The sequence below is a fragment of the Phyllobates terribilis genome, unplaced genomic scaffold (genome assembly GCF_046119375.1).
Source record: "Phyllobates terribilis strain yellow unplaced genomic scaffold, ASM4611937v1 Scaffold_2__4_contigs__length_985480577, whole genome shotgun sequence".
NCBI lineage: Eukaryota > Metazoa > Chordata > Amphibia > Anura > Dendrobatidae > Phyllobates > Phyllobates terribilis.
Window position 1 is genome coordinate 660,767,060 of NW_027362762.1, and position 24,529 is coordinate 660,791,588.

Genomic DNA, 24,529 nt, shown 5'->3' on the forward strand with positions numbered 1-24,529 from the left:
AGTGTGGGACCTGTGAGGGGCAGAGTGAGACCTGTGAGGGGCAGAGTGAGACCTGTGAGGGGCAGTGTGGCACCTGTGAGGGGCAGAGTGAGACCTGTGAGGGGCAGAGTGAGACCTGTGAGGGGCAGTGTGGGACCTGTGAGGGGCAGTGTGGGGCTTGTGCTGTGCAGCGACCTGTGAGGAGGAGGCTGGCTCTCGGGCCTGCACACTAGCGCCGGGCTTTCTCGTGCTTTCTTTGCTCTCAGCCTCTGAGCTGGTGTCTTGCAGAGCAGGCGGGAGGGGAGCAGGGGGAGGAGGGGCCGGCACTGGATTGTCTGAGTGGGATTTGGGAGGGGAGCAGATCCACAGAGGTGCAGCTCCGCTCTTGTCTTTGTAGTGTCACAGTGGGGGGGCGAGGAAGGAGTTTTTTTCTGTTCCTCAGTCCAGTCAGTGTGCGCCTGGGAAGAGGCAGGGACAGGCTCTCGTTCCTCTCAAGTTTTCCTCCTCTCGGTGATATTGTTTTCTTCTTCTTCTTCTCCCCTCGTTTCCTCCCGCAGTGTCTCTTCCACCTGCTCCTTCTCGTGGGACAGATATCCGGGGCTGGTCTGCGGAGGATCAGCCGGGACTGTGACTAGCACCAAAACTTCTCCATAAACTTCTGCTGATCCTTCCTTTATCTGCATGGATCGTGGCGGATCACGCGTGGAAAGACACTGTGGCCGCATCTAGAGGTGAGTTCCTCCACTTTTCTTCCCGATTCCCCTAGCCCTGCTCTCTTACACGGTGCGGATCCGATACACAGAGCCATCCCCGATTTCCTCTACATCCGATCGGCAGATAAGTCGCTGCTCATCGCATTGCCCAGCGATCCCGATGGCTGGGGATCTGACATCTTGGCTCCATGTATGGGCAGCCTTCTAGTATCTCACTTATCTGGAGGAAGTTTACTAAACACTTTATTTGGTAAACTTGCGTGTGATGAGTGGAGGGAGCTGCCATATGCTGGGAGCCCAACCTGGCACAGATGGCACGTGTGATTGTTCTCATGGGGTTTCTATAGGTGGCATCTAAGACTTTCTCTGTAATAAACTATTGAAGTTTTCAGGTTTAGTTCCCTCTGAGATAAAATCCCCTACATATATAGAAATCCATATAGATTGCGGATGGTCGGGCTACAATCTGCTTCTGCTAATGGTTTCAGTGTCATTTTCTGCATAATTGTATCTGGCGGATGTAGGACGGGTCGTCTTTCTTGACTATGGCGACATGGGTGCAAATCTTAGGAGACTTGCCTGTCAGATTCCCAACATGCTAACGAGGTGACAGTAATCAAGAAATGATTGCTTCCATTATCTGTGTGGGTGTTTCTAAGTGTGTGCTTGCTATGTAAATATATGGAGATATATTGGGAATATAGATGCCAAAATCTACTTGGTTATTAGTCCAAGTGCCAACATAATTTGCAACAACACACACATTTTTGTGATATCGAATTCTGATTTTCCTCTGATTTATGTCGCTGATGCGTCTTTCAGGGCCCTAATCTGAGTGCGGCTTTGAAGGATCTTCTTTCCCACATGGCTCTTTTGTGTTGTGCTCCTCAGACATAACTTCTGTGATAGTAAGCGCTGTCTTGGGAGTGGCATCTTCTGAACGTGCCCCTGAACTTTAATATACAGATGTGGGATTTAAAGAGTATTTGTACCGAACATTATTCCAAAATAATTGTAAATTATCGACTTCTAGAGGGAAAAGAGTCACCCGAGTGGGACCTTTTTTCCTGGCCACCTCTGCGTGACCTCTAAGGACTCAACCTAGGTTTATGATCCTTGTACTAAAGTGACTGTTCCTTCCTAGAAAGCCTCTTGTGAGGGTTTTTTGTTTGTGTACTGTCGTATGCGCACCTCTGTTTGTATATAGGTTAATGATTAAATGTGTAAGTAACAGAAAATGACACTATGAAAGTGGAAAACAGCATGAGAGAGACACTTTCATAGCTAATAAAGGCTTATTATTTATTTTTCCTATAAGTGGAAATAGAATAAAAAAATCGGGTGGCCCTTAAACATAGGTTAAAATGTACAGAAGACATTTTATTTTAACATTCAACAACAGTATACATGAGTGCCTGAGTTTATTAATATTACCATTTACAAAAAAGTGAAAATACCTGATTATGGCTTGTCAAGAATAGAAATATACAGACTCTGTATAGAGGGGCACATGTATACGTGAAGCTTATAGACAGAGCAAGACTGGGGTGACCAAAGGTATATGGTTACTATAAATTCATACAAAAGTGGAAGAGCAGAGTTCATGGTGTTCGGGATGGGCAGCGTGCAGGTGGAGGTCTTTCTTTTTAGCCCTGTTCCTTAGATTTGCCTCCATGCACTTGTTTCCATATATAACAATACTGAGCTTTGTGCACAGAAGTTGGACGACTTAACCCTCTATCATATCGGGCACTTGGAAAACTCTAGAGCTTGTTTGAGCCTTTTTTGTTCCACACGGTGGTTTCTTTTCGAGCAGACATCCAGACTTTTTTTTTTCAAGTTATTAATATTATTACATTTGTTTTCTTTCTGTCCTACACTAGTTTCTATAATTACGTCTAACTTTAATTTCTAGTAATTTCTTAGCTCACGTGCTTGCTTTACAAACTTTTGTTGTTGGGATATCATGTGGAGAGTAATCTAAAATTCCAGCTTGGGTCGGAATCCTGAGTTTCCACAAATTACTTTCTAGACCAATATTTTAGATGTCTCCTTTTGAGGACAGTAATGTTCTCTGGGAGTAGCGTAGAATGATTCTGGAAAGTTATCTGTCTGGTATTCCCTTTATCGTATGATCTTCCTCAGGGCTGAGAGCATCCACCGCGTTTAGTATCAGAGCACATATGTATAGATGGAGTATTTTTTTTTTTTGCCTGCTGTTCTGCGGTTATTTATATTTTGCCATTAGATCTTTGTGCTTATTTCTAGTGTAGAGTATACAAAAAAATAAGATATTTATAAAATATACACAAATATTTTAAATCAGGAAAATATATCACTTACAATTTGTGTTAATTACAGGACGTTAGTGTCTGTTACTTTATAGATCAAAAGTGCACTTAAATATGCAACCTGGGGTTTTCTTTTTTACTTTGTTATGAAGAGTACAGATGTTTTTGTTGCTTTTTTTATACAAATGTGAAAATCACAGTATGTTGAAAACATTTCTGCTGGTTTTGCTGGATGTACATGTAAGTATGTGTGTACATAATAAATATATATATATATGCACATAAATATATATAAGTATCATACTCCATAAAAATTCCCAGTATCATGCAAGATATATATTTTTTGCCATGTCAGTCATTTATTCTTTTCTGAAATCAGGCTTCAACACTTGAACTAGTTCACCTGGCTGTGATCCAGTTCTTCATCTCCTTTGCTCTCTATTTCTGTTTTCTAAAATTTTTCCTTATGTGTTTGTAATCAATCACTTTCTATATTTTTTACATCGGGCTGTTGCAGTAGAATTACTGACTTTGGTCCCCTCTTTGTGCCTACAGAAAAGCCATTTTTCTAAATATAAGGGGAAGAATTTTGCTAATTTTGTGTATTTTCAAATTTTTGTCAAATTGTTCCCAGGCAAGAGGGTGCATCTAATTTAATGGTAGCAAGCATCTACAACGTACATCTGAAATATAAAATTGCCTTGGCGATGTTGACAATTTAAAGAGTTAACTCAGTTTTTTGGAGGGGGGCATCAAGAAGCCGAGTGGAATTTATTGTTAACACTTGTTTTTTTTTGCCGAGTTTGTATTTCAGAAGTGCACGCAGCACATATATATACGAGCCACCTGTTTAGTTGCATGGATAAATATTTTTATGTGGGGAAAATAAATAACACCTGTTGAGTAATGCTCCGCTTTATGTAGCGTAGCAGGGGCTTTGTCTGAAAGTTTGCCCAAAAGTGTATTACAGCTGTAAAGTGAGCACCGAGATGATTCGTGGTCCTTACTACTGCATATGAGGAATCATTTTTCTATAAAGTGAATTGATATTTGTTACAGATCAGTGTAGAAATGCGGCACGTGTGCTTGCTTTTTTTTTTCATTGTGGCCTCAAATGATTACCTTAATTTTCAGAGTGTTTTTTCTGCATCAGTAGTTATCTATGCATCTTACGAATATACATATCTATAGCATAGATCTTTGTACTCGACACCGGTAAAGTTTCATAGAGGCCAAAGTGATCGGCTCCATATCCCTTTCGAACCTGGAGGAATTTTAGGGGGTGAGGATGGGATGTTTACACAGCTGAGATCAGTAGGACTACAGGGAGGGGGCCATGATACTGCACAGTCACCCTACAGCGGCTCTCAGACCCCATAACTTTGGTGTGTAATGAAGCAGGAAATGTGCCATTAAAATCCAAGCGTGTGCAGGGAGGCCACCACAGTTGTGTCTTCTGCTGTTCTGTGTGAAATTGTGCGGGTGATCTTGTCAGTACTACATATAATGTTTCCTGCAAGACTGTGTGACACTGCTTGTTTTGTACTACTGTGTGGCACATTGTGTGCCGAGTTTACCACTACGAGTGCCCCTAAGGAAGAGCATGACATCATATTTCCTTTCCTAACTAGGGTCCTGCTAGACGGTATCTTGCATGTACAGTAGCGTTGTCCTGCCCACCCTGTCTGCCTAACAATGTATTCTCCATTTATCCGATTCCGTGATATACTGTTTATTATATACTTTTGCGCCATCTCAAGATAAAAGTGAACACTATTGATATTTCGTCACCGGTCGACCTAAACAAACATTCGGCTTTTTAGTTTATCTGCTGTAGTGATTGAAAGAAATTGTCACTTTTATAGTAATACAACCTTAAACTAAGTCATGTATAATAAGAGCACGATTCCACCAAAGTTATCACCTGTCTCAGCGGTGGGGTTTGGCGGACAAAGATACAAAATGGTACTTTTAGGGTCAAGGTGCGGGATGAAGAAAATTGGATTTTTTTTGTGTTTTGACAGGCGATCGTCTCAATACGGCATTTGCAGCAGCTACATAGACACCATTCGGATGAAGGTGTAGTAGTGAGGAAATACTTATAGGTGGACCTAGTTGTAAATCTATGGCCTTATCTTTTTTATATTAAGTGACTGTATGCAGAGAGTGAGTGTTTTGTATGAGAAGGTAAAGTCACATTCAGATATACAGTATTTGGTCAGTATTTGTAAACCAAAACCAGGAGTGGGTGATGAATACAGAAGTGGTGACGTGTTTCTATTATACTTTTCCTCCGATTTGTTCCACTTCTGGTTATATTGATAGAAAATACTGACCGTGTGAACGTGGCCTTAGTGTGATCGCGTAAGGTGAGCACTGAACATTGACAGATGTCTTTCTACATCTGATTCGGAGTTTTATGTATGTGGATATTTGTTGTACCTCAGCTTCATTGACCTGCCCATGGTAATAACTTGGCTTGCATCTGGCATAGTTATGCAGGTCTGATGTAACATATCACTCATCCCATTAGTATAACATATAGCTGGAAGATAATTATTTTTCTCTGGAGTACAACATTAAACAAGAGTACAGCCATAACAAAGAGGATAAAATCCTTAGTAAAATCCCGAACTTCCTTAGTGTTATTAATACTGCGGAGCATGATCACCATTTAAAATGATTACCTGGGTATTTACATTGTGCTCTGTTCATTTTTTGACAGGCCTTATTCTATTTGTCATTGTACTGACTTATTTGCCTATTCTTTCCATTTTATTAAAGCTGAAATCAGTCATTTGGTACTTTAGTGGTGAGAATACTAATACTGGATCAACAATGACACTGACGTTAAATGATTTCATATAGTAAATGACTTTGTACTGTGTCATAATACAACTGTTGCAGTAAAAAATTGCAGACCCCTTTCCCCTCCCCCAACTGCGGCTGTTAGAAGTATTTTTGGGTTGCGGCATTTTACCTTTACGGCTGTCTAGTTGTGTGGCAATCTGCTTCAAAGATGTGAATAGAGCGCTCCATCACTCATAATAACAGAACTTGAAGCGCAGCTTGCCATGTGTTTGTAGTGTCAGGGAGGAAGGAACATTGGCAGTCCTAGGTAAGTATCGCTCAGTGGAGTGATCAGCTGGATGTACTGACATGTCACCCTGGCACATGTCATCTTAATAAACAGGGCATCTTCTCTACAGTGGACACCCAGTGTATTAGAAAAAAAAAGATAAAAATCCTTAGATAAAAATATTACAACGTTTAAAAATTCATTTTCTTTAATGTTTATCAGAAACCACACACAGCTGAACTCTCGCACCTGAATTGGCTGATAACACATATCAATCAGGTATCCATCAAAAGAACAAACACACTATTGAACAATGTGGCACTTTAAGGACCTCTTTTAAGATTATCTCCCAGATTTTTCAAATATTTTAGTAATGTGAAAAACTTTGATTTGGAGTTTATTTTACTTGGCTGAAGTGGCCATTTAGTCAGCCGGGAGCGGAGTCTGTGCATTATTGCACATATGAAGGAAGCCTGCTCTGCAACAGTATCCAAAGTGTTAATGACCCCTGGGTCCCGTGTCTTATTTCTTTCCATATAGTATCTATACATCTCCCCCTTATCGCTGCGTGTTGTATTTTGTCTGTGTATACCGGCTGCACATCTGTTTCTCGTCTCCACATTCTGGACTGTCCTTGTACATCATCCCTCTGTGTATTATGCATGTGCCTATTATATCTGTATGTTGTGTCTGTGCATCCCTGTCTTGTCTACTTTTATAACTTGTCTTTGCCTCATAAATACATAAGGCTGCTCTGGCTCAGATACCTAACATACCTCTTATAATCTGTATCACTCTTCACTTCATATACTGTCTGTTTTTTGTGCATTCTATGAACTGCGAGGTCTGAGCTGGGGATCAGGTTATATGATTAATACACGTACCTTTAAAGTGATGGGATCAATGGAGCTTTTATAATATGCAGGAGGACTTAATCTAGAAAATATGTACTCCGTTACTTTTTAAGAAATGGAACAATTCTGAGGATGAAGAGCGCGACTGTTTGATACTGCCTTACACTCTTAGACTTGGTATATATAGAAATGCAGCAAGAAATGGCAGAAGGCTACCTCAATGCAGTCCACTATATTTCAGGCCTCATTAACACATGAAAAAATGGTACCAGTGTCATGGATCAGTGTGTCATCAGTATACGGTCCGTGCGCCCATTTTTACTATGTGTGTCATCAGTGTACGGTCCGTGCGCCCATTACTACCATCAGTGTGTCATTAGTGTATGGTTCATGTGTCCATTTTTACCATGTTTGTCATCAGTGTACGGTCTGTGTCCATTTTTACCATCAGTGTGTCATCAGTGTATGGTCTATGTGTCCGTTTATAACCATCAGTGTGTCATCAGTATATGGTCCGGTTCGTGTATCCGTTTTTACCATCAGTGTATGGTCCGTGTGTGTTTTTACCATCAGTGTATGGTCCATGTGTCCGTTTTTACCATCAGTGTGTCATCAGTGTTTTTCATGAAAATGTTGCTAGTGTTGTTAATCCTCCTCCTACTGTAAATGTCACAGTGATGAATAGTTAAGAATCGTCACTGTAAGGTGTGCAGATTTTACCACTTATTTACCTGGTTAAGATCAATTTGCTTTCCAGACAACAAATGTGGTCAGCCATAGACAAACAGCTGTAGAAATAGTGACCAATACAAAACAGAAGAAAACTAGCTGGTTCCACCAAGAAGGTATAGGTTAGGTATAGATTGTGTGGTGAGTATAGGCTTTGTATTCCATGTATTCCCGTCAACCTATAGTAACACAGCGTGGCACTCTCACCGCACGCCTTTTCTGGCATGTATATTGTTGAGTGCTTGTGGTTACCATTCACCTGCCTACTACTATAACGGCATCGCAAGAAAATTTGCTTCTCTTTATCATTCCTAGCACCTTGTTTCTGGCTAGTGCGCTCTGCAAAAATGATTCTCTCTTTGCGTCTCAGCTTCCTGTTCAGCTTCCTCTCCCACTAATTTTCCAGGATAACAATGGTTATAATAAATAGACAAAAGAAAGGGATCATTGGATGTTGGAACCAAATTCTGAATCCTAGAAATCAGAGGTTGCAGGTTTGCTGCCTTTAGGTCACGTTCCCACATAGCGTAAACACTTCTGCGTTTTTTTGGGCAGAAAATCTGCTACATTTAACTGTCCAAGCAAAGTGGATTCTCATGTCCACCTGCGTTTCAAGACCGGGTTAAATTGTGCATTTTTTGTGTGCATTTGTTCTCTATGGGGACCCTGAAAAAAGCGCATGTAAAAAATACTGTTGTGCTGTTAAGTGTAGAATCAAGACTTTTCTGTACTAAAAAAATGTAATAAAAATGAGGCTTCAAGAAGTATCAAATAAGGAAAAAAACAGTGAAAAAATAAAGCAGCAAAATTGCAACAATCAGAGAATACTGTTAGGTTTTTTTTTGTGCGGACACCTGCTGAAAACGTGGATAAAAAGCAGCAGAGAAAACTGCATTCAGCTACGTGTGAACACGGCCTTATAATTCTCCTGTCAGCCTTGATTTACAAGCCTAGTATTTTATTTCCTAGAGTTTTTAGGTAGTCATTGTACCCCACTATCTGTGCAATGAGATAAAAAAGATCCTTCTAATATTCTAATACTTGAAAGACATGTATCACTGCCTACAGAATTTGGAAAACAAAGCGAGCGTACAGGTTGGTTAGTGAAGTCAGACTACATGGAGAGGCTGTTGTCTGTTGGCATTCATCGGCAATGTGTATTTTCCTGAAAAAAAAGTATTTGGTGGAGGTGGAAGAGTTGTTGCTTCTTTTTCTCTGAACTTTATGGCTGCTGAGCAGGTCAAATTAGCTAATTTTGCTGGCTAAATTCCATCTTTCTACAAAGCCGTCATTTGCAAGAGAACTCATTTTTCAAGACTCTGTGCTCACGTAGGGAAGATTGGTAAGTGGGGAGGGGTAAAAGAGTAGATGGAGAATGTTCTCCTGCACTGTTTGTTTCCCACTTAGGACACTCATTCCAGGAATTTCTGCATTTAAACAGCTTATTTCTACTTAAAGGGAATGTAGCACCTAATTTTTACTAATTAAAAGCAGATACTAAAAAATATTATTTTCTAGTTCTTTTCCAAAATCATAAATACACACATATATATATATATATATATATATATATATATATATATATATATATATATATATATATATATATATATATATATATATATATATATATATATATATATATATATATGCCAACAACTGGTATCTGTAGGTGACTGTGAGAATTTCCTCTCCATGCTCTATGGACTATGCAGAAGTCATTGTACAGGGAGGAAGAAGAGGTGAACTGCGACCTTTACTTATAGCCAGTATTGGAACCTGTGAGATCTAGATACAGGTGATATCTTTCATTCTTATCGTTCCTATGATGATAATGAGATGTTTATTATGTTTAGTGGCTAAAGTGATTATTACTAAAACAAAATTCCTATTTTTCCAACCCCCGTTCAATTCTTAATGAGACAACACATAAAAATCTATTTAGAACAATAAATTTCTACTAATAAATAAGTATCATACACTATAATATGATGTTTTTGTTAAAAAAAAAGGTTGTTCTCTAAGCATAAAGGGCTGAGTTGTAAAACCAGACAGAGGTAGTGTTTTTCTTTATTTAAAAAAAAGGAAAGAAAACTGGTACCCCTGGCAAACGGTTATTTTTTGCAAGGCAATCCAGGCATTTCCCCAACAGTACACATGAGACTGCTCCTTTAAGGGCAGCGAGTTCAGGTGCAGGAAGCATTAGTGATGTGCTACATGGGTGTAATAACCCCATAGAAAAATCCAGTAATGGCAACCACTCTTTTCTTTACTTCAGTAAACTTATAGTCATGATCAATCTATTTTGCATCAGAACCATTACGTGTTTGAAAATCCATTTGTGAACACGTTTTAATTTGAATGGTTATTGCCATGTTTAGGGTGTATACAATGTTAAAGACATTTAGCATTGATTGTAAGACTGCTTTTTTTTTTTTTTGCTGCATTAGCGGTAATCCACATCTGTTTGCCACAATGTTACAAATTTGCGGAAAATTTTTTATGCCCTACCAAAAAATGTTCTTGGAGCAGTATTCGTATATCAGTATTGATATGTGTCAATGATTTACATTTCTTTATTATTATTATAATGATTTTAGACTACAAATGTATTTATTTACTCAAGATCCGATTATGGCAACAACCAGCAGGATATATGACCATTATGTGTTAGGTGCTGTTCAGTTTTGGTGCGATGTTTAAAGAGTTTTCCCCCAGTATGATATTTATGACCTATCCTTACCAGATCGGTGGGGTCTCACAACTGGCATCCCCACTGATCAGCTGTTGCTAGCTACGGCAGTAGCCGGATGTAAACTGTGTATGCTCCTTTACAAGGTTTAGTGACCACTGGCAGGTACTACAGATAAGCTCTTATACAAGTGATTTGCAGTGCCCAGCCTCAGCCACTAAACAGTGTAACCAAGCCACAGTAATACACTCATCACACTGTTAACCCTCAACTGGTGAGGTGAGGTGGGGGTTGCCACACCCCAGGGAATTTTTGTTCGACTGCCATTCTTTGAAAAATGCTGGTATGAGGATACGTGTCTCACTAGCTTCCATCCATTTGTGGGTGTCAAAAATTTGTTATACTCATGTGTAATCAATCGCCAATAAGAAAACGATTAAAGCAAACGTGATCTTTGCATTTTCTGTAAAAATAAGAGATTTCTAAACACTGGGGTATAGAAAACCCCACCTCACCAGTTGCGTGACAAAACCCCCCACCTCACTAGTTGAGAGTTCACATCTAGATGGAGCGGGTAACGGCAGATCGGTGTGGGTGCTGCATGTCGGTCACTGTTCTGTTATTGGTAACCTATCCTGTGGATCAGTCATCAATATTTTGTAATGGACAACGACTTTAAAATATTATAAGATTTTAATATATATATATATATATATATATATATATATATATATATATATATATATATTTGTTAGTTAAAGCTATAAGTAAATCTTAATCAAAGGAAACATATCAATGAAAAACTTATGACATTGATAGATAAAAGTCGTCAGAAATGTCCATTTTGACTATAATGCATGATTGTAGGCTGCTTTATCGAAACAAATGATCGACCAGTGACCGACCAACAAACTTTCCAAATAGCAGGCGAAAAAAATCCAACATGGCCAATGCAGTCTGAGATGGTTTTATGTGGTTCCTCTAGGGTAAAATAAAATAAAATCTAACATATCTTATACCGAAAGCAAAGCAAAAAATCAGCCACTGATTATGTTACCAATACTGATTGTGATGCAATTTTTACGTTAGAGCTGAAATTTATCTATCAGAATGGCAGGTACCTATAGTGATGCTGTTCATTGCACTGGTAGGGAAATTGGATTGTAAAGCGCGACATACACACAGATATTTATTGACTAATCCAACAGTTTTTTATGGGATCCCACGGTAATAAGTATGCAGACGGCTTGATCACTCTCCCAAAATCTCCAAGAAATAACCAATGGGAATGTTTACATGCGCGGTTTGGGCAACCAAGCGGGGCCCACAGCTGATAAAGTGCCTTTATGATGATTTGCCACAGATAAGACCGGCTGTGTCATTTAGGCTGGCCATACGCATTAAGTCTATGTTCACATGTCCATTAATGATCCGTTAGAACGGCTCCAGCAGAAATCCGTTCAGAAAAAAGTTGTGCTGACACAACTTTTTAGTCCGTTATTCACTAACTGATCCATATTTTTTAACATTGGATTCAATAGGCAACATATCCTTTCATTTCGTTGTCATCTATTTCTAACGGATCCGGCAAGAAAAAACCATGTAGCGACCCTGTGTATTCAATAACTTCTAGGTAATGCTTGGACGCATCGTACTTCAGTACTCCAGTGTCATTCCTTAGTCTTCCAGCATGTAATTATCCATATTTTTGCTGAGAACTGTAGTACTTTCTCACTCTATGTTCACTATTTAATTATATATTACTAAGTTATGCATTGATTTGAATGACTTCACTGTTTCAGTGTGTAAATATCCATCTTAGCTTATACGGGGCATTGTAGTGCTTTAATATGTCTTTCTTTTCTGTATGCTTTTCATGTGCTCAACTACAAAATCAGTGGGTGGGCAGATGGTGGTAAAGCAAGGTGATGAGAGACCAAACCATACAAGCAGAATAAGGGCTTTCCATGAAAAGATGGTGTTACAGAGAACCTGTCGGCAACATTTTTCCAAGTTAAAGTAGAGACATGGCTGTAATGGAGCTGATATAGAGATTAAATTGATATCTTTGGTGAAGAAATCTGCATTGTGCTTCTTCTTTAATCACCATTTGATGCTTACTGCTTATTAGATTTCGGTGCACAAGGGCTGGACTGTGCACTGGGTCTTCTCCTCTCTGTCTGTGATTTCCTGGCCCCTCCGTCGCCTCCGGTCTATGACTGACCTACCTCTTATGTTTGATTTATCAGCATTGACTTGTCATTAAAGCAATTTCTTTACTTTACATTACAAAATCGTGCTGACAGGTTGACGCAGCAGAAGAGACCAGCAGCTTGGTTCTATGATTTGTGTTGCTTCTATATGAACTTTGTGCCTATGTAAATAGTCTGTATCCCAAGTGATAGCTCTGTATTCATGCTGTGCCATCAGCTCTTTTGTAAATGTATTTATAAGACCTGGTTTACACAAGACAGTCCAGCAGACCTTAAAGGGAAGCATGCTGCCCAATCAACGGGCAGCATGTATATGGCACTGGCTGTTTAATATCAGCCAGGTATATTTGATGCTGAAATGTTGTGGTATTTGCAATAAAAATATACTTTAAAAGTCACACGGGAAACTAGTCAGACTGGTGGATCCCTGGTGACTTCCCCCAACCTGCTCCCCTGGAGTGACTGGTCTCTTATTCGCACACTCAGGGCCACAGTCAAATGTACCTAGCTGCAATCATACCGCCAGTGTCTGATACATGCTGGCTGTGGATCAGGCAGCATGTATCTGCTGTCAGGTTCACTTTAAAGCGCCTTGGTCTAAATGCAAAATCTGTAACCGTGCCCTCATCTACTATCTGACATTTCCAATACTGCTCGCCCTTTGGGCATTCTATACACATTATATAGCTGTCAGCCAACCGTGTGGCTGACTGCTTTCTCTCCAGACTCCCCCACACACAGGAACTCTCAGCAAGGCCATATGCTCCTGCGTCCTCTATGAGCGAGCCACTGCTACAGTAGAGGAGTCTGGTGGCTGCTTTTCTCCAGGGAGAACAAAAATCTATCTCTCCCCGACATCAACTGTCATGGGAGGGTTGGGAGGCCCCCATGCACATTAGACTGTCAACTGATCCAGACGATATCAGCAGGTTCTGACAACCTAAGTCTAATATATAAGGGCCTCTAGACTCATTTAATAGAGTGCCTATCACCAGTCTGGGGCTACCCTTTTGATTTAGTAAAAGAGAGGGCAGCCCCCTTTTGGTGATTTTTCTAAATGTCACTTATTCACAAAAGTGGCCAGAAGTATCCCAAATAACCCCTTTTAAGGACCCGACTTTCTGGCAAAAACGGGCCCAAACTTCCAGTTTGTGGTATCCCTGCATGCTGAGCGAGATCAGACAACCTCTGCGGCCCCCTATCACAATGAAAGAGCGAAACATCTCTCTTTACAGTAACTCATCACTGCCGCATACTTTACTAAACAATTAGCTATTGGAATCAGTTACCATTTGTAACGGTAAGTAAAGTAGCACTGAGTTAGTGTAAAGAGCAAGATCTTGATTTCTCACTGCAAGAGGGACAATGGAGGGTTGGGGGGTTGTGGGGCCAGATCTAATAACCCGTCGTGTTATTTTGGTGGACAAGATCTATTTCTGGTCACTTTTGCTAGTAGGTGATATTTAGAAAAATGGCCAATGAGGCTGCCCACTCTTCTATTGAATAAAAAGAGCAGCCCTAGGCTGGTGATAGCGTCTTAGGTACTTAAGGCTTTAGAAGAGGTACTTTCATTTTGTTCCAAGCCTGTCTGAAAAGTGACATTCTAAGAAAAATACAGACAATAGGGGAATTTTATCAAGTGTGGCGTTTCACACCTATGTTTTCAACCAAGCACCCACTTGAGTATGGTTGGTGCATGTCTCCAAATATATTTGGCTCATCTTTGTGCTTTGCAAGCACTGCAAAATTAAATCTACACAAACTCTGAGATTTCACCTCCAATTTATTAATACAATGCAAGCATTACGGAGATGGATTAAAAGGCAGAAAGTTGCAATTTTTGTGCATATGCCCATTACCCCAAATTTAGATTTATTTTTTTTTATGCCAAAAATCTGTCATAGAGGGATGGAAAATTTCCCACCAATGTTTTAGGAGCCTTTAGGAAATGCTTAATAAGAAAAAATGGCATATTGTTTAAAGAAACCCTCCCATGAGCTTTTTTCCCCCTAATCCTCTGTATGTGTAGTGTAGCGTCAGTGTGTTAATATACTCACTCACGTCTTCTCTGAAATCCAGCGCTGTTCCACTCCTCTTCTGATTAACGTCACCACTCTTCAGACTCTCCGGGTCAAACTGCGCTCTGCATGTCATGGAAGTGGCTTTTGCAATGCATGCCTAAGGAGCTACAGAACAAAGCTCTGTAGGCTTACAAAGTAAGGCCCCCTTCACAGGTCCATGTTTTCGGTACGTGTGGCGTTTGTTTTCACACATACCGGAGACACGTACACACACACCCATTACAATCTATGGGGATGCGCACATGTCCGCGTTTTCACACGGACCATGTGTCTGTCTGACCCATACGTAGACATGTCTGTTTTTTTTATGGCAGCACGGATGACAATATGTATTCCATACGGATGACATACGCGTGTCATCCATGTGCCGTCTGTGTGACGCGTACCAAAATAGAATACAGAATAGAAATTACAGATTTTTAGTTGTTAAACATGTGCAAAGATATAGATGGATATACAGGTAGATAGATATCCGTGAGATATATAATTAGTGCCTTGTGTGTGTAGCTTACTGTACATATATTAACCAAATAAATAAATGAAAAAAATGATGTGCGGCTCTCCCCATTTTTGGTAACCAGCAAAGGTTAAAGCAGACAGCTTTGAGCAGATATTATCACGCTGAGAAGGTGCATGGTTATTGGGCCCTTTCCCACCCAAAAATACCAGCCCGTAGCCGCCCCAGAAGTGGAGCATCACATGAGATGCTCCAATTCTGGCACTTTGCCTTTCCCTTTCCCCATTGCCCTGGAGTGGTGGCAATTGAGTTTGGGGTTGATGTCTATCAGACACCCCCATTACTAATAATTAAAAAACACACAAAAAAATATACTTCATTTATACAAACACTCCCTGACACTTTCCTAGGTTCACCACTTTATTAAAAAAAAATCTCATGCAGGTCTACCATAGTATACCGAATTCGACATAGTCCAGCGAATGGAAACCGAAAAAGAATATACACATAAAACAAAACAAAGACACTTTCCCTCATTTACCACTTTATTAAAAGAAAAAAAATTCCCACACAGGGCCGACGTAGTCCATCGAATCAGATGTAGTCCAAGCAAATCCAGCAAAGTCCATCGAATCCTCTGTACAGAGCCAATGGAGCCTCGTTCTGAGGCTCTATAGTGTTTGCAAACCAAACAGCCACTGCCGGGTTACTCTGCGCTGCTCGATACCCAGCGGCTCTGAACAGTGGTGACGTCATTAACGCTACCATTCATCAGAGTCACCGGGTGACGCTGCCCTCTGTGTGACCCGGTGACTGATGAGCGGTATCGTTACGGATGTCACCTCTGTTCAGAGCCGCTGGGTCTCGCGCAGCGCAGAGTGACCCGACAGTGGCTGTTTGGTTTGCAAACACTATGGAGCCTCAAAATGAGGCTCAAATGGTTCTGTTCAGAGGATTCAGTGGGCTTCGCTGGATTTGCTTGGACTACGTCAAATTCGGTGGACTACATCGGACCTGTGTGGGAACCTTTTTTTTTAATAAAGAGGGAAATGAGGCAAAGCGTCTTTGTTTTATATGTTTGTGTTTTATGTGTATGGACTATGTCGGATTCTGTAGACTGCGGGGGACCTACGTTTGATTTTTTTTTTTTAATAAAGTGGTGAACCAGGGAAAGTGTCGGGAAGTGTTTATTTAAATAAAGTTTTTTTTTTTGTGTGTGGTTTTTTTTTTGATCGCAAGGCACTAATTATATATCTCACGGATATCTATATCTGTCTACCCCATATCTATCTCTTTGCACTTCTTTAACACCTAAAAATCTGTCATTTCTCTTCTGCATTCTATTCCGGTACGTGTCACACGGATGGTACACACATGCGGCCAAAATAAAACCACATTGATAATAAAAATGGACCGGCTCACGCGTATGAAGGGACCGAGGACGTGTGAAGGGGGACTAAAAGAGACTTCCAGTTCACTCATAGAGTGCGCTGGATAGTCAAGAGCGGTGACGTCCCTTGGAAGAGGAGCGGAATGGCGCCGGATATTGGAAAACGGCGATCAGTGAGTATATTAACACACTTACACTACAGTACACACATATACACAGTTTTAGGGGGAAAAAAAGTTCATATTAGGGCTTTTTTAAATAAACAGGTTTCATTTTAAACATATTTTTAAAGAATTTGTTTTTTTTTTTCATTGCACGTTTGAAAGAAAACCTTGATACCAATGTAGTTTTTACTCAGGCAATATTGATGACAGTAGCCTGAAACTTCCTATCAGTATCATTACAGGTAGAATTAAAATGAAAGGCAACACATATATAAAAAACAATGGATCACACTACTCACAAAGGGTGATGGTCACAGCTCACCTGCTCCCCCTCCATGTACAGGACACAGAGCAGTCCTAGAAAGCTAATATAGAAGTTAATGAGTCATCCTACTGTAGAAACCCAGGCAAGAAGGGGTGCCTCCAGAATTTGTAATCATACATGAGAGTACTGAAGAACTATAAGTCCCAGGCTGTTTTTAATTATTATAAAGTAATATAGTCGACTCATTCCCTTTAGAAGGCTGTCACATAATTTCACTTTATTTTTGATATTCCAGGCTTTTATTGTATTTTATTGAACGTCTTTTTTTTATGCCAGCTGCTTGCATTCGCTCTCATATTTTACTTTGAGAAATCTTATTGAGAGAAGTTTCGCCATCCAGTGTTTAATAATTAAATGGGCGTGATTTTTTTTTTTAAATTTCTTCATACAGACTTGTTTCTCACCCCCTCCCCAATTAAACGGTTGGAATGTACACGTTAAGCGAGGCGCCAGTGTCCTTTCGTGCCCCTGATGATTCAAAAAGGATATTCATTTATGCCTTTTAAACACCATGCCGATTAAAATCAGAAAGATTTTCTTCATCAAAATCTAACATCCTTGAAAAATTAATTTGATGCTTCTGTTATCAGTTAATTGAATCAGCTCAGGGACGAGGTTTGTGTGGAGGGTGATTAAAAGCGGCCTCTCTCCGGGCTTTCTTTTCCCTTTCTTATTTCAAACACTGCAACATTATGAAACCTTCCTTTTATTTTCCCATTTTTACACATTTTCACTAGACTACAAGATGAATAAGGATTGTTCCTCTTGTCTTCCAAGTCCTGTAGTTTCTGAGGTGTCCACAAGGCCACTGAATTTTAAGGAGACGATCTATGTCCAGTAATATTTGTACCCTCCCCGTCCTACCTGACAGCAGAAAATTATTTCCTAGATCTCTCTTTTTGGTTTTAATTTAACAGGACCTTTTTATCAGAATGGTACATCTATGTGTATGATGCTCCTAAATAAAAAAATGAATGAGTGCTAAAATTTCAGATGTGCTACCAGCTTAGAGTCCATTGGAATCAGATAGGAAGGCACTGGAATTTTAGGGTAAATTCACATGTGGCAGATTTGCAATAAAAATTTCTGCAACTTTTCTATCCATCTCTATGAGGCTTGCAGGAATCCCGTCTACTTGCTACCTAAATTTCTTCATTTGATGTATGGAAAGGATTTTCAGGCACAATTTTTTTTTATTGCATTAACTATTAGTTCTTTTCACAATGTGACTTATGTCTGCAATAATACTGGCCGATTTTATGATACAATTTACAAAGGTGATATATACTACTCCAGTATAAATGAAAGGTGGCCACTCTGAATTGCTATTATCTTTGAGAAGCACAAATTACTGTGGTCCGACACTAAGGAGATGGGTAACTGCCAAATCCTTTTAGATTTCAATGCGGTGGCAAGAACACCACACAAGCTCGACCTAGGTCATGCTGTGGGTTGAAGAAAAAGAGAAATAAGATAAGAATTTTTAACTTCACAATCTGAATGTAGTTTCTAAATGGGGCTAACAACAAAAATTCAACAAGTCCAATCCATAAGAATATGGACATAAGGTATAATTCCAACTTCATAAAGGTCTCCTGTACTAACAATTAAGTTTTTATCATTTGCACCTCACTAAGGGCTTGTGCACATGACTGTATTTTCGGTCCAAGTACTATTCGTTAAAAAAAACAAAACCAGATTACACTTGGACCAATGTTATTCAATGGGGCAGTAAGGATTAGTGATGAGCGTTTTTTTCCAAGTATCATCAGCGTGCTCAGGTGTTATGTTTCAGTCACTCCGTGCTCATGATTTGCGATGGTTTGACAGCTTTAATACATGTGAGGAATGCTTGTTTCTTACATGTATTAAAGCTGTCAAACAGTTGCAAATCATGAGCACAGAGTGACTGAAACATAACACCCGAGCACGCTGAAGATACTCGGCGAGCATGCTCGCCAAAAGGGTTAACAGAACATACTCGCTCATCACTACAGATGACTGTTTTTTTTTTCACTGACTGAATCTACATGTGAAAAAAATTGCAGCATGCAGAGACTTTCCTCTGAAAATCAAATAAGACAAAGTCGAAGTCTATGGGTGTGATAAAACATCGGATGCCATATAGAGCCACAGCAGAGCATCTGATTTTTACCAATACATTGCAATTCTGTCACATAGGAAACTGTAAATGATTAAACTGATTGCATACAGATGACAAGTGAGAAACAAAAAGTCTCAATTTTTTGGATGAAAATCTGACATATTTTTTATACTGTCGTGTGCCCCTAGCCTTAGTCTGGCTTCATACATCCGTGTAACATGGCTCGTGCTTGAATCGGATCTTCTGACCCAAGCTAATTGCTCCAAAGCATAAATGCAACAGTTAGCTGAGGTCGGTCGGGCTGGGTCTTCCAACCTGAGTATGGTCGTACAATCGTCACACGGATGTGTGAAACCGGCCTAATGTCATACTCTGATCTTGATGCCGTGACCGGCTGCGGCTCTTCTTATCCGAACTTGACAGCTTCATATATGCCGATGAGACTGTCAAGTTCGTGTCAGGAGACCCATGGCCAGTTCGTGTATCACGAAAAATCTTCAGACCGAGAGACACGGATGTCTAAATGCAGCAAAAGGGAGAGTTCAAAAGTAAAGTTTTTTTTTTCTGCTGCAGGTTTGCACCAGAAAAAAAATCTGCTTTTTGACAGTTTTCACTGTGGAGTGTGGAAATATCACGCTTAGCAATATAAAGAGCGTGCTGTGAATGTGGAAAAATTGCAGCATGCTCCAATGGGCCTAGGACCCATATTCTCCCCTAATAGCACAGTTTCAGCAACCAGAACATAAAATATGGTCTCATCTTGCTCAAAATCGCGTGGATCTAAGGCCACTTGCACACATTGAGTATTTGGTGAGATTTTTTACCTCAGTATTTGTAAGCCGAAACCAGGAGTGGGTAAAAAACGTAGAAGTGGTGATGTGTTTCTGTTAGACCTCGTTCACACATTCAGTATTTGGTGAGTTTTTTACCTCAGTATTTGTAAACCAAAAAAAAGGAGTGGAACAAACAGAGGAAAAGTATAATAGAAACACTTGTACCATGTCTCCATTTTTTACCCACTCCTGGTTTTGGCTTGCAAATACTGAGGTAAAAAACTCACCAAATACTCAATGTGTGCACGTGGTCTAAGGCTATGTGCCCACGTTGCGGAAATGAAGCAGAAAATTTCTGCTTCATTTCCGCATGTCCTCTCCCGGAAAAACGCATGCGGAATTCCGCAAGCGTTTATCGCGCGTTTTTCACGCGTTTTCGACATGCGGAATTGCCTTACGTTTTTTCATGCATTAAATAAGGCAATGCAGAAACGCAAAATTAATGAACATGCTGCGGATTTTTGAACGCAGCTTAAATGCTGCGGAAAAATCCGCAGCATGGGCATAGAACTTGCGGATTCTCATTGGGGACCATGGGGTGCGGCTTACCAAGCGTTTTACAAGCGTTTCCGCTGCGGAAATTCCGCATCAAAAACGCCTGTAATACGCAACGTGGGCACGCAGCCTGAGTATGTTAACATGTTGCATTTTGCAATTTTTTTCTTGCTAAAAAATGCAGTGTTTTACCTTACCAGCAAAGTGAATGAGATTTCTGAAATCTCTTGCACATGCTGCTTATTATTCCCTTGTTGATTCAAAGCAGTTTCTTATCTGCAGAACGTCAATTCTTTCAGCATTTTTGCCTTTCAAATAAATGTGAAAAAAATGCATAAAGAAAATGTATCAAAATTTTACGCAAAAATTTTACACACCATTTTTCCTGCCACCACTCCAGTACTTGCAGTAGATTTATTTTTTGTTTGCAATATTGAATGTGTGCAAATATCCTAATGGAAAGTTATGTGCATGAGACCTAAGAGAAAACTTTTCATAGCAAAAGGCAATTGAATGTTATCACCATGATCAGGGCTGTGGAGTTGGAGTTGGAGTCCATTTTGGTGGAGTCGAAGTCATTATAAAATGGACCAACTCTGAAAATATATAATAAATTGGGTACAGTAGTACAATGCAGAATGTGCTTAATTTTTTCAGAAGAATTTGGGAAAGTTCTGAAATGTCCTATAAATGTCTCTATTCCTGATCTAAGGATCTCGGCTTTTAGTTGAGATGAATCTGTGCTGCACTTTATGTACACGCTCAGTAGTGAGGCAGGGCTGTGGAGTCAGAAGTCAGGGAAATGTCGGAGTCGGAGATTTGGCTTACCAACTCCACAGCCCTGACCTTTATACAATACAGATACTTGTACCATACTTTTAAGATTGGTTAGAAAAATAATGCTGAAAAATTTTGTGGAATTTAACCAAAGAAGGGTTGAAAGAACACAGCAGACTAAGGGTATGCACAAACTTCAAGTATTTGCAGTAGATGTTTCTGCACCAAAACCCTGAGTATTAGCAGGAAAAGCGCTGTGTAAAATATGCACATATTTCACACATTTTTACAAATGTTTTTGATGCTTTTATATCTGCGCTTTTCCCCATTGAATGGGTGAAAAACTCTTCATAAACGATGAAAGAATTGACATGCTGCAGATTTTAAAAATGCTTTGACGGTTCAGCTATTTATGGATAAATAAGCATGTGCATGAGATTTCAGGAATCTCTCTCACTTTGCTGGTACTGTAAGTACAGCATTTTACCCTTGAAAAACGCGCAGAAAAAACGTGGCAAAAATGTGGCATGTGGACAAGTCTTAATAGATCTAAATCCGCTGTACTAATGAGGGGAGAACTTGTTGTTTTGTCTGCACAGCATAGCGCAATATATGAAGATGACAGATCTGCTTTGCCTGCCCTCATGGCACTGTTACTCTGGGACTACCAGGCGACTTGTGCTGCACAACAGCAGTTCCGTGACAAGAGAACTTTTGCATGACTTGCTGTCGCACAACTATTTTAGAGCTGTGATTTTACTGTGAATAAAATAGCCAAGATCCGAGGGGTAACGTTTCTCCTTGCAGAGAGTGACGTGTTAAGTAAGTCAAGGTGAGGAGACTTTTAAGCCGCAATGCTCCTCAAGTAGCAATCCTAAAAGTCAATATCGACTCTATAACGAGCCTTGTCATATGACTTAGGATAAAAGACAGAACCTCAATTTGCAGATCCTGTGTTTTGGGCCACTGCCCCTCATCAGTGCAAAATGTGAGATCTGGTTTGGCTGGGTGAAAGGCATCTGGCCGGGATCCAAGGGGTAACGTTTCTCCTTGCGGAGAGTGACATGTTAAGCATATCAAGATGAGGAGACTTTTAAGTCGCAATGCTCCTCTGGTAAATATGCAAATTGTCTCTTCAGAGAAGAAAAGGACTAGAATTCTAGTGCAAGTCACCTATAGAAAGTAACAATCCTAAAAGTCAATATGAACTCTCTAACGAGCCTTGTCACATGACTTAGGATAAAAGAAATAGCCAAGTCACATGCAACTTGCATTGAAGTCTATGGCAAGTGTGTCGCATTTGACTTGCAATCAGCAACAGAAAAGCCAACACGTTCAGAAATTCTGATGAAGCGTGACACCAGAGGAAACTTTACATGCAATATAACGCTACGATTTCAGTGTCGCATGACGTGTTGCTGTGTAGCCCTAGCCTAAAAGTGGTTCCAATATATAGCAGGGTTTCAGGGAATACTGGTTGAGTAATGCTGTCCTAAAACTATCAAAAGTACAAAATCTGAATTTCTTTAAAAACTAGTCAAGCCGCATTTGATTATTTAATTCATCACATACTTTTATGCTAGTTATGAATTAATGAACACTTCGTTATACCCAAGATGAAGGTGAGGTTATCTACCAAATATAGTGCATGTCACCTTATTAATGGCAGGTGAATTGGTGTAATAGCCTCCTGGTAAACCCCGGCATTTGTTAGACCCATGAGCTGGCACTCTGCAAACACGTGCCATTCTATTACTCAAGACCTCACCATGCAGTCACACGTCACAATTTAATTAGGCGACCCTAATTAACAAAACTTGGCACTCGCCTCTCTCCTGCCCTTGTCTTCTCTGGCTCAGAATCAATGGCTTTGATATGCTAATTAGGGAGTAATTTAATTTCAAAGGCCACAATTAACAAGGGTGTTGTGGACATGCTGTAGTTAAGCGCCGTAATCTAATTTGCATTAGTAACAAGCAGGGACTAATTAGAAGCTTAATTAGACACTTAGCTGGCTCTTATGTTTACCTTTTTAATGAGATGGAGAAGAGAAGCTTCCTCATCTAGTACAGCATTACTTAACTTTCAAGATGTAGTGGTATACGGCTATGCGGGCCATTGATTAGACACAAAGCAAGAACCATAGGACTACGGAGGAATTTGACCTGCAGAATATAACACTGGCTTCTCCACCTTTCAAGATGGACTCCAGGCAAAACACTTTGCCAACTCTAGTGAGATAATTAAGAAAGATTATTTTTGTATTTTCGCAATTACTTTTGTCATAGCTATGTCTAGAATTAGTGCCCGTATGTGTGTGCAAGACGGGTCAAAATGGATCAAGATCACCAAAGAATGGACAACACTGATATTTAATTATTTTTTTTCAAGAATAAAGTCTCATGTGGGCACATTTTATTCAGTTCTTCCCGGCACTAATTTAGTATTTAAGTTCACATGTTTTGTTTTTTCGTGCTCTAAATTGTGTATAATCCTGACAAAACCACTGCAGTTTTGTGACAATAACAAAAAATTGCCACAAAAAAAGTGACCTGGTTGCAATGTGGCAGGGCACGGTCTAAGTGTGAAATAGTCATCTCTTCCTGCAACTATCCATAATACAGAAACATTGCCCTGGAAACAGGTCTATTAGGGGGAACTCACACATCAGAAATTCTGCGATTGAAAGAGGCTTGAAGAAAGCAATATGCTCCTATTTAGATATATTGAAGGAATTTTTTTTAGCGGAAATTTATGCAACAAATATGGTACATATGAATACACCCCTAAATTTGTCACCAGGTTTTTGCTGCCCCATCTGAGAGCAGCATGATGTAGTGGCAGAGACCCTGCTTCCAGTGATGTGTCACTTGTTGCTGCAGTTTTAATCAAATCACTTTTATTTGCTGCAGATCTATCAGTTTTCTGAAAGCTGAGCTCTGTATAACCCCACCAACACCACTGATGGGCAGCTTTCTGTGTACACTGTGCATAGGCAGAAAACTGTCAATCAGTGGTGGGGCGCAGGTTATACAGAGCTCATGAATATGCAGGACTACATGGCAACAGGTTTACTAGTCCTCTAGTGATAATCTCCTGCTGATGAAATAGTGATACATCGCTATAATCAGAGTCTGTGTCTCTACTTTATGCTACTCATTGATTAGGCGACACAACCTGGTGACAGATTCCCTTTAACCGGTTCCCGACCGCCCACTGTACATAAACGTCGGCGTTTGCTGGGCTCTGTGCAGCGCCGACGTTTAAAAACGGTGGGTGGTCCCGCAGCGCTCAGGACCCCCAGGGTCCTGCTAGCGCTGCGTTACCGGTTCAGAGCAATAGCTCTGACATGT

At 40.1% G+C, this 24,529-nt stretch overlaps 1 protein-coding gene across 2 annotated transcripts in view; it reads left to right on the top strand.

Moving 5' to 3' along the window:
- The first annotated feature begins 265 nt into the window (after positions 1-265).
- The window catches only part of FOXP4 (forkhead box P4), an 86,003-nt gene continuing 61,739 nt past the window's right edge, over positions 266-24,529 (top strand). Inside the window, exon 1 of one of the 2 annotated variants that reach the window (XM_073666776.1) lies at positions 266-710. The gene's annotated coding sequence lies outside the window, so the exon portion shown is untranslated. The remainder of the gene's footprint in view (positions 711-24,529) is intronic. The other variant, XM_073666780.1, reaches the window with a different exon arrangement.